General features: G+C 34.4%; 1 pseudogene; it reads right to left on the reverse strand.

Annotated features, from left to right (window-relative positions):
* LOC111472094 overlaps positions 1–3071 on the reverse strand; it is a 6916-nt pseudogene extending 3845 nt beyond the window's left edge.
* Positions 3072–11717: the final 8646 nt, after the last annotated feature.

An 11717-nucleotide genomic window follows, 5' to 3' on the forward strand; every position in this document is an offset into this window, starting at 1 on the left:
AGAGGTTGGGCTTGGGAGCTAGGGATAGCAGGAAAGTGAGTTTCATCAAATTGAGCATGGCAGGTGATATATAGCTTAGTGGTGGCGGGATCAAGACAGAGGAACCCTTTATGAACAGGACTATAACCCAAAAAAATACAAGGAATGCTGCGGGGAGAAAGCTTGTTAGGCATATAATCACGCAAATAAGGATAAACACGACAACCAAAGGGATGAAAATTGTCATAATGTGGAGTGTAGCCATAAAGGAGTTCAAAGGGTGACTTACCTCCAAGAAGTGGAGTAGGCAACCGGTTGATAATATAAGCTGCAGTGCTGAAGGCGTCAACCCAAAAACGAGGAGAAAGATGAGAGTGAACGAGAAGGGCCAAGCCAGTCTCAGTCACATGACGATGTTTTCTCTCAACACGACCATTTTGAGCAGGTGTATATGGACAAGAGAGTTGATGATGGATGCCAGAATTACGTAAATGAGTTTTGAAACAAGTACTAGTAAGTTCGGTACCACCATCGCTTTGAAATACCTTGATACGAGAAGAATATTGATTTTCCACAAATTTTTGAAATTGAAGAAAAATATCAAAAAAATCAGATTTAAATTTTAAAGGGTAAAACCAAGTGAATCGAGAATAATCATCAATAAAAATAGCATAATAAAGAAAACCCGAATTTGATTTGACGGAAGAAGGACCCCGAAGATCACAATGAATAAGATCTAACACATGAGACGACCTACGTTCATTGCGGGAATAAGGCAATCGATGACTTTTCGCAAGCTGACAAGTATTACATAATGATGGAGAAGGCAATAAAGACGTAAGAGAAAGATGACCTTTTTTATTTAAAAAAGAAATAACAGAATGATTCACATGACCCAGACGAGCATGCCATAAATCATATGAAGCACGTAAAGATTTGTTTTTAAGGGCTGAAATAAAAGCAGAGTTGCCGGCTCCAGCACATATAGCCCTCAATCTCTTTTACCGGTTGCCACCACCCTTCCTGTTTGATGATTCTGGATGGTAATAAGATTATTAGTAAATGTAACGGAGAGAGGAAAATCAGACGTTAATTTACTTATGGAAAGAAGATTTTTAGTGAGGTGAGGGACAACCAAGACATCTAATAAGTGAATATTTGGAACAGAAGGAAAGAAGATTTTTAGTGAGGTGAGGGACAACCAAGACATCTAATAAGTGAATATTTGGAACAGAAGAAAGAGTACCGATGTGGGTAATGGGTAGGGATGCACCGTTTCCTACAATCACAGAGTCCTTACCCGTGTAATTTTTAGACTGATCCAGAATTGATGGGTCGGCAGTCATATGGGCCGAAGCTCCAGTGTCCAAAAACCAATCAGCAGCATCGGGTCCAGCAATAGAACATGACGTGNTAAAGGCTTCAGCAAGGTGAGCATGAGAAGAATCAGGTCGAACATACCGTTGGTTGCAGCGGTCAGCATAATGGCCCTCTTTGCGGCATATTTGGCAATGAGGTGGTCGACGACCCTGACTTGAGTGGGTTCGTCCTCGATTAGAAGAGTTGTTTTTCTGAGAATAAGAACGACCTCGCTGGTTGGTAAAGGAAGCAGGGTGACTTTCATGGGTGCGACCACGATTAGTGGCTATGAATGCTGTAGGAGTGGAGTCAGAGGACTCAAGGGAGCGCTGGAACAACTCAAAACTTTCAGTTTTAGAGACTAGATCTGCAAAACAGGGGATAGGGGTGAGAGCCATCTGAGCAGTAGAAAAAGCTGAAAATTCGGTGCCGAGTCCACGAAGGAACCAGTGCACTTTATCAATGTCCTCGACGGGTCTGCCAATGGCATGAAGTTGGTCACAAATTTTTTTGAAGGCACGGGCATACTCAGCAACAGGTTTTGTGCCACGTTTCATCAACTGCAAGTCATCCTTGAGTCTCAGTTCACGAGCTTTTGACTGATGGCTGAACGTAGTTTCCAATGCAAGCCAAACATCACGTGCAGTAGAGAGACCAACGACAACAGCCATGGCTTCCTCAGTGAGAGAGGAGAGCAGGAGACAGAGAAGTCGTTGATCGGCTGCTCTCCATGCCAAATATTTGGGGTTGAATGTTGAGGAGGTTTCTGGTTCAAAGCGAGGTGGTGGAACCATAGTTCCATCGACATAGCCCAGCATGTCTTGACTCTCAAGAAGAGGGAGAAGTTGACTTTTCCAAAGAAGATAATTGGAGGAAGAAAGTTTGATGGTGATCATATGGATTAGAGTATTGAAGGGAAGAAGATGATAACAAGATTCGGAAGCCATAGAGAAAAAAGGATCAGGGTTGTTAAACCGAAAGGGCTCTGATACCATGTGAATGTTTGATTAATCCACCACACCCAAATGGTGGTGAGAGTTCTCTTATTTATAATCATTTACAGAATACAGAAATAAGGTAAATTACAAATAATAAGGAAATAGCTATAAAAGGAAAGAATAATAAATGAATACAATATATTTGCATTTAGTAAAAGGGAAAATATGGTAACCGGTAATGTAAGGCAAATATCTAGATATTTGCCTTATAATGAACGGTCAAATATCCTTAACACAAACCATTTTAAAAAAAAAAAAAAATTAGAATATTAAAAGGCAATAGAAAAATAATCACCTTGTGATAACTACATCCGTGAGATTAGTTCTAAAGATAAGATTGATGTACCCAGAGCATCTCTTCCCCTCCCATAAGATGGGAGAACTTCCACACGTGGCCATTCTGATTCATTCTCTATTAAAGATTAAAATTCAAATCACTACTCCCAAAAGTTGTTAGCTTTATAAAAATAAAATATTTGATGGGTAGAACTTAGGATGCAAGAATTTTTGCTTCTCTATCCCTAAAAAGTGTGAAATGGCTAGTCAGATTAAAACTTCCGGTCAGCCATTTTTTCGGTGGCAGGATCAATTGAGCACCACCATCCACCGCGAGTGTGCTGAGATGTTCAATCGCTTTTCGAAACGCATTAGTATTTGAAGTTACTCCGTCGCCGACACTGCCAAACTCCGTCAACAAATCCGGCAATTGATGGCCTGAAATTTCAGAGATTCATAGACGTGGATTCATAGCGTCCACTGTGGCTAAGCTTACCAATGCCAGTACGATCACGGATGAGATTCTCGCCGCGGTAACCTGCCGAACAAAATCAAAGATGCTTTAATCTCTTTTAGTTTCAAGATAAAATAGTGTTTGAAAAAGGCAGTTAGGTTTATTGGTTCATCTTTGTGTTGGTTACATGAAAGAAACAAAGTTTTTCAATCAACCAATCTCGATTTTGAACAAAAACTCATAATCATTTTAAGTAATCGGAAAGATAAATCAATGAAAAGTAGAATAATAAGCCAAGCCTACACGATCAATAGAATGAAAAAAAAAAAGAAAAAAAAGAAAAAAAAATGTGAAATTCAAAGAGAAAGAAAAAGAAAAATTACATTGATTTTTGTGGGTTTTGGAGTTCCATGATTAATTTTCTCCGTGAGTTTATGATTTTTAGATTAAGAGAGGAAAAATAATTATGTAGGATAATTTAGGAATAAAAAATAGGAAAGAGATTTATTACTAGAAAATTTAGGTGGTAAATAAAATGGTTAGATTTACTCAAAATTATACAATTGAAAATATAACGTGTAAAGAAACCTAAGGAGTGAGATCGTTTTAAATTGGGAATCTTGTTTTTGTTGTTTTTTTTTTTATTTATTTAATTATTTTATGTGTATTAGAGTGTTAAAATAGTTACTCGAAGAACACGATCAAACCAAGTAAACTAAATCAGTATTTAAAAACAAATTAACAAATGTTTTCTATATTAGCAATTTATTTTTATTAAATTTTTTTTTAGTAAATTACTCAAACTACTTGAATCGATTAAATTAGGCGAATTCATTATTTAATAAGGATTTATTAGATTGAAAAAGTTTACTATCCAAAAAATTAAATTAGGTCTAAAATAGGTTCACTGGTTTAGTTTTAAATAATATTTCTATATGGATTTGATTACCCTTTAATTAAATCAGCTATTTTTTATAGAAATCAATTTGTTAAAATTTTCTTTTATTTTTTCTTTATTGGGAAACTATTTAATATGGAGTCATTATCTAATATAGAAATTAGCTATTTTGCATATACATATGTATGTATATGTATGTATTTATGCATGTTTATGTATGTATATGTGTGTTGTGTGATACATACATATATGTGCACATGGTGAGACACAACGATATAGTGATCCATGCATGTCATGGTGAAACATGACCCACGTTTGAGTGACACTGATGGTTTGTAGACGCTATGATTTTGATCCTATATGGATGCATACATACCAAATAATAGATGACAATTCAAAAGTAGGACCATAATCTCATATCATGCTCGTTTCTCTCATCTCATAATATATCCATATAATCTCTGTACCACCCAAAGACTAGTTTACGAAACAAAGGTCTTGTTGAAATACTGAATCATTTCCGCACATGATACCATGTATGGTCTAGGATATTATGGTTCTATAATTTCAAGTAGATGCATACATACTAAGGAATAGGTAATGACAAAAATTGGATATGAATCTATCTCATTGGTCTAAGAATGTACCTCGTCTATGATCACTAATGATTATAGTGTACGTGGTATTCCTGGTCACCTCAACTCTATCATGTCCATGTGTTTTAATTAAGTCTAGTACCGGCCCTAAAACTAAATGCTATCTAGAAATAATGGGAATGCATTTAATTTTATTAAAAATTAAAAGAAAACATTTAATATGAAATTTACTTTTTTTGTATTTCAACGATGGTAGAAGTTTGTTCCAAGCTATGACTTGAACACAAAGTCATTATAGGAGCCTTTTGAAAAAATGGAAGGCTCGGTAAATAAGATGAGAACCTTTACTAAAGAAAATTCAAAGAGATGGAAGAATAAGAGTTTTATATAAAATTATTGCACCAAGAATATATATATATATATATATGTTTCATATATATTATTTAATTTAATATATCAAATACAATATTATTTTTCTTTTTCTTTTGTAGGTTTAATATATTTTATATATTAAAGGTTAATTTGAATATTTTAAATTAAATATTATTCTTCCTTTATATTTATTATATCATAGTAATTTGAATATCTTAAATTAAATATATATATATATATTAATTATTTTATTATGTTAAATATCTTCAAATTAAATTTTATGAGTGGGTGAGGGGACACCTAACTCCAAAATAATACAAAAATTTATTAATAAAAATTAATCAAACTCTTTAATTAATTAATTTTTATTTATTAACTTTTGGACACTATATTATAGATCTAGAGTTACACTCTTAGGTACTATATGACAAGGTATGTCCATTATTATAATCACTATAAGGTGTGTCCTAGATATTTGTCTTACATTACGATCTATCATATTGGTCATTTTATTAAAGGCAAATATATTGTATTCATCTATTATTTTTTCTTTTGTTGTTCTTCCATATTATTTGTAATTTACCATATTACTCTATTATGAATGGTGGTTTCAGCAAACATTCACATGGTATTAGAGCCCTTTCGATTTAACAACCTTGATCGTTTCTTCTCTATGGCTTCTGAAACCTCTTATCATCTTCTTCCTTTTAATACTCTAATCCATATGATCACCATCAAAATTTCTTTCTCCAATTATCTTCTTTGGAAAAACCAACTTCTCCCTCTCTTTGAGAGTCAAGACATGTTGAGCTATGTTGATGGAACTATGGTTCCACCACCTCGCTTTGAACCAAAAACCTCCTCAACACTCAACCCCAAATATTTGACATGGAGAGCAACCGATCAACGACTTCTCTGTCTCTTGCTCTCCTCTCTCACCGAGGAAGCCATGACTGTTGTCGTTGGTCTCTCTACTGCACGTGATGTTTGGCTTGCGTTGGAAACTACATTCAGCCATCATTTGAAAGCTCGTGAACTGAGACGCAAGGATGACTTGCATCTGATGAAATGTGGCACCAAACTTGTTGTTGAGTATGCCTGTGCCTTCAAAACAATTTGTGACCAACTTCATGCCATTGGCAAACTCGTCGAGGACATTGATAAAGTGCACTAGTTCCTTTGTGGATTCGGCATCGAATTTTCAGCTTTTTCTACTGCTTAGATGGCTCTCACCCCTTTCCCCTGTTTTGCAGATTTAGTCTCTAAAGCTGAATATTTTGAGTTGTTCCCGCGCTCTCTTGAGAACTCTAACTTCACTCCTACAACATTCACATCCACTAATCGTGGTCGCACTCATGGAAGCCACCATGTTTCCTCTAACAACCAGCGAGGTCGTTCTTATTCCCACAAAAATAACTCTTCCAATTGAGGACGAACCCACTCAAGTCAGGGTCGTCGACCACCTCACTGTCAAATATGCCGCAAAGAGGGCCATTATGCTGACCGTTGCAACCAACGGTATGTTCGATCTGATTCTTCTCATGCTTACCTTGCTGAAGCCTTTAACTCATCATGTTATATTGCTGGACCCGATGCTGCTAATTGGTTTCTGGACACTGGAGCTTCGGCCCATATGACTGCCAACCCATCTATTTTGGATCAGTCTAAAAATTACACGGGTAAGGACTCTATGATCGTAGGAAACGGTGCATCCCTACCCATTACCCACACCGGTACTCTTTCTCCTATTTCAAATATTCATTTATTAGATGTCTTGGTTGTCCCTCATCTCACTAAAAATCTTCTTTCCATCCCTAAATTAAACGTCTAATTTTTCTCTCTCCGTTACATTTACTAATAATCTTATTACTATCAAGAATCGTCAAATAGGAAGGGTGGTGGCAACCGGTAAAAGAGATGGAGGGCTATATGTGCTGGAGTGCGGAAACACTGCTTTTATTTCAGTCCTTAGAAACAAATCTTTACGTACTTCATATGATTTATGGCATGTTTGCCTGAGTCATGTGAATCATTCTATTATTTCTTTTTTAAATAGAAAAGGTCATTTTTCTCTTACGTCTTTATTGCCTTCTCCATCATTATGTAATACTTGTCAGCTTGCGAAAAATCATCAATTGCTTTATTCCCGCAATGAACGTAAGTCGTCTCATGTGTTAGATCTTATTCATTGTGATCTTTGGGGTTCTTTCCCCATCAAATCAAATTCGGATTTTCTTTACTATGTTATTTTTATTGATGATTATACTCGATTCACTTGGCTTTACCCTTTAAAATTTATATATGATTTCTTTGATATTTTTCTTCAATTTCAAAAATTTGTGGAAAATCAATATTCTTCTCGTATCAAGGTATTTCAAAGCGATGGAGGTACCAAATTTATTAGTACTTGTTTCAAAACTCATTTACGTAATTCTGGCATCCACCATCAACACTCTTGTCACCTGCTCAAAATGGTCGTGTTGAGAGAAGACATCGTCATGTGACTAAGACTAGCTTGACCCTTCTCTTTCACTCACATCTTTCTCCTCGTTTTTGGGTTGACGCCTACAGCACTGCAGCTTATATTATCAACCGATTGCCTACTCTACTTCTTGGAGGTAAGTCACCATTTGAACTTCTCATGACTATACTCCACATTATGACAATTTTCATCCCTTTGATTGTTGTGTTTATCCTTATATGCGTGATTATATGCCTAACAAGCTTTCTCCCCGTAGCATTCCTTGTATTTTTTTTTAGTTATAGTCCTGCTCATAAAGGATTCCGTTGTCTTGATCCTGCCACCACTAAGCTATATATCACCCGCCATGCTCAATTTGATGAAACTCACTTTCCCACTATCCCTAGCTCCCAGGCCCAACCTCTTTCCTCTCTTCCTATTTCAAATTTCTTGGAACCACATTTTTCTCATATTGATTCATTCCCCCTACCACTTCATCATCGCAAATCCCTCGATTCAGTTCATCCTCGTGTGATATTTGTTCTCACCTTGTGGATGAGTCTTGATACTTTTGTTGATTCCTCTTCTTTGGGCACTCATCCTATGATCACACAAGCCAAATCTGGTATATTCAAGACTCGTCATCCAGCAAGTCTTGGTATTTTGGGCTCATATGGACTCCTTTCTGCTTTTCTTGCATCCACTGAGCCAAAAGTACTCAAATTTGCGACTAAGAATCCTGCTTGGGTTGCTACTATGGATGAAGAAATTCAAGCGTTACAACAAAATGATACTTGGACTTTAGTTCCTCGCCCTGTTCGGTAAATGATTATATATAAGAGAACTCTCACCACCTAAAAGGTGCAGTGATTTCAGCAAACATTCACAATTACAAGCTAGCCAATTCTTCATGAGTTGTTCATAATTACAACTGGATCAAAAGTTCATTTTATCCATGCAATTACATTTTTTGCCTTAATATCATCGATTCTCTAATGAATAATTTGTTTATAATCTAATTATAAATTAAGCCCCTCTTGGGATGTTGAGAAGGTGGGATCCCATTCTTCAAATCTTGAAATCAGCACAAAAGAACATAATTCATCTACTTACTTTATATGGGAAAACCTGAATTCCATTTCATGAAATTATGTTTCTAGCTACCTATTTGACCAAGTTCTCAAAATGGTAGACATATTGAATTGGATACAAAAGTCATTCTCACCCATACAAATCATAGAACAACACATAACATGTAGGAATTCATAATTAAGTGAGGATTAAGATCGAGTCACGTATGATCATCATGCAAAATATTAATTTTCTCAATTAATTGATGTACAAAGAGAAATTAAATATTTTGTGGTCTAGTCTTATACAAACTCATTGTATAGTATAACCACACTCGCATGCCTCCACAAGAATAATTTGGAACAAATCATTTGTAACGATTACAAAATGCGGCGAATCAATAGTGTTACGAATATAATAAACTCAACCTTATTCTTTTACTACAAACTCTTTAGATTAAATGAAGTACATATTGTTCAATATTGTATTAATTGTATTAACCAAAAGTTAGAAAAAGAAAATTAAAAAAAAAAAAGAAAGAAGTCGTCCCACCGAACTTAGAATCTAGTCAAAGAATACACTTTCTGATGGCTCAAAGCCAGTTTTTTGGCGAATCTAACTTGGGTCTCATATGCTCGAACACTTTCCTCCTAGTTTCAATTCTTTGGAAGCGTTTAAAGTTGTATGACTATCTTTTGGCTACCTAAATTTTAGGCATCGAGTTCAAATTATTTATGCATAATTAGGTTTAGTTAGTTTAAATTAGTAGGGTAAGTTTTTAGGTACAACTAGACTTAGCTAAATTAAATAATTAGAAATAAGTTTAAAATTATTTTATGCAAAATTAGGTGAGTGAATCCCTATAGTAGTTCTAATTTATGATTTTGGACTCTTTAGGCAAAATTAAATTTCTGAGAGTAGCGTTAAGTAGCTCTAGCATCAAGCATCAAAGATTCGTAGTGACTTTGGCCTAGGCCAACTAAGTAAGTGGTTCCACTATTGTTTGATCATAATTGTGTGCTGACTGATGACACATGCCCATGGCTTCGCATGTTTTATGCTTATATATGTAAATTGTTATGAAATGAGATGTTACGTGAATGTTATGCTATATGTGTTAAATTGATATGTTTATGATATGATATATTGTCATGCGATATGTTATGATGTGATATGTTGAAGGCAGGCTTGGGTTATGTTATGTAACTGTTATGATATATGATATGTTATGATATGTAAACTGACACGTGCAAAGATATGATAAGTTATGATATAGTATATGACCATGACACACGTATAAGGTAGTTGTACTTATTTTCTTAGACTTAGGTTAGAATAGGGTGTTTTTAATTTTAATGTTTATTTATTTCATTTAGTATTTCGTTGTGTCGTTTTAAATATGTTTTCGAACACGTAAGTCCATGACAATGTTTTAGGATGAAAGTTATGTTTTATGAAAAAGTTTAAATAAAGTATTTTCGCTTTCTATGTTCATGATATGTATATAGAAGCGACTTTAGATTAAGTAGAAAATTTAAGGCTGTTATAATTGGTATCAGAGCTATGGGTTATAGATTTGTAGACTAGCTTATGATGTAGGGCTTTGCATGAACCATAGTCCCACTGCTAATGTCCCATCACCGTCAGGTATGTCATGCTTAAGATAAGAAAAGGAAACATTATTGATTGCGTATGCAGTTACTGCATAGTCATTATAAAATATGACTCATAATTGAATTTTGACACCATTTACTATATTATAGTTAACTGAATTATTGTTGCCTTAATTCTATGTTTATTATAATATAGAATATGTTATGATTTATCTTGCATAGAATGTGAATGTGAATGTAAATTGAAGTATTGTTGATGTTTAGATTTAGCAAGGTTGGTACTGTGAATGAAAAGCTATAGTTTAGTATGCTACTAAATGCTAGTATATGCATGAAAATGATTTTGCCATGGAAGGTTAGATGTTTCAGTTAGACGTCTTGAACATAGTTAAAATACGCAATATTATGACAATAAAGATGGAAAGTAATGTACCAATGTATATTAACGAGTAAATAGCTTAAAATGAAAATGACTAAGGAAGCTTGATGGACGACAATATCATATAGTCAGCTATAGATATTAAAAGTGGTAGTGTCGAAAGTATCACTATGAAATATGTAAATATGAAATTAAAGCATTGGTATAAAAACAAATTATTATTACTTAGAGGACAATGTAATGCAAGAAATTGATTAAATATTGATCTAGTTGATGGAAGGAAGCACGTCTTGAACAAAGTGAGAAAGATGAAATTAAAGTTAAGTATTTTAAGGTGAAGCACTCGAGCCACAACCTTACTACATGAATTCTTTTGCTCATGAAATTTTAGAATATGACAAATTTCAACGGTAAAACCATGCTAGACATGGATGAAACAAAGATATATAAATTCAATCTTTACATATAACGTCTATTCTCAATATAGTCGTTCTAGTCATACTGAGACAGACTTTTTTTATAATCATGAATCATGAATCCTACAAAATTAAAGTAGGAAGTCAAACAGGTTTTTACATACTTTGAAGTAGTGAAATGGCTCATAGGTGATATATCAAACGTGTTTAGTGAGCATGACATGCGGCTTTGTAGTCAGATTGGTGGAGGTTGACAAACTTGAGGTTGCAAGAACGGAAGATTGGCATAGTTGCAATCTCGTAGTTTCACAGTAATTATTTCTCATTTAGGTGTTTTAGTTTAAAAATGCCAATGTAATTTTCTCTTATCAAATCTACTGGTGTACTAATAAAATAAAAATTAAACATTTAGGGATACAAAATAAGATGTTTTAATCATACTATAAAAACTTGTGGGTTCCATATATGTTTAGATTAGGAAGTTTAATTTTTTAATTTTAGAGTATTATTTTTAAGGTTTTAAGTTGCAATTAGATATTGGGGTAGTATTGCTGGGATGAGAGTTACACCATTTCAATGGATCACATTTTACTCTTAGAACTATTTTCAAGGCTATAAATAGTCATTCACGTTATTGCTTTGGTGTGAAGGTCTTGTTGAGGAAGTTCGATATCGTCACAACACATTCAAGAAAATTGTCTTCCATGATTTATACAAAGGTCTGGTTTGTATTTAATTTACATGTTTTTTTTAATTCTTAATAAAATTAAATATTTCTGTTGCGCAAATGAATAATTCATTCCTTTAGACTCCTCCGTGATCATTGCACGTCGACCATCCAATCT

The sequence above is a fragment of the Cucurbita maxima genome, unplaced genomic scaffold, assembly GCF_002738345.1.
Source record: "Cucurbita maxima cultivar Rimu unplaced genomic scaffold, Cmax_1.0 Cma_Scf00064, whole genome shotgun sequence".
In the NCBI taxonomy this organism is placed as follows: domain Eukaryota; kingdom Viridiplantae; phylum Streptophyta; class Magnoliopsida; order Cucurbitales; family Cucurbitaceae; genus Cucurbita; species Cucurbita maxima.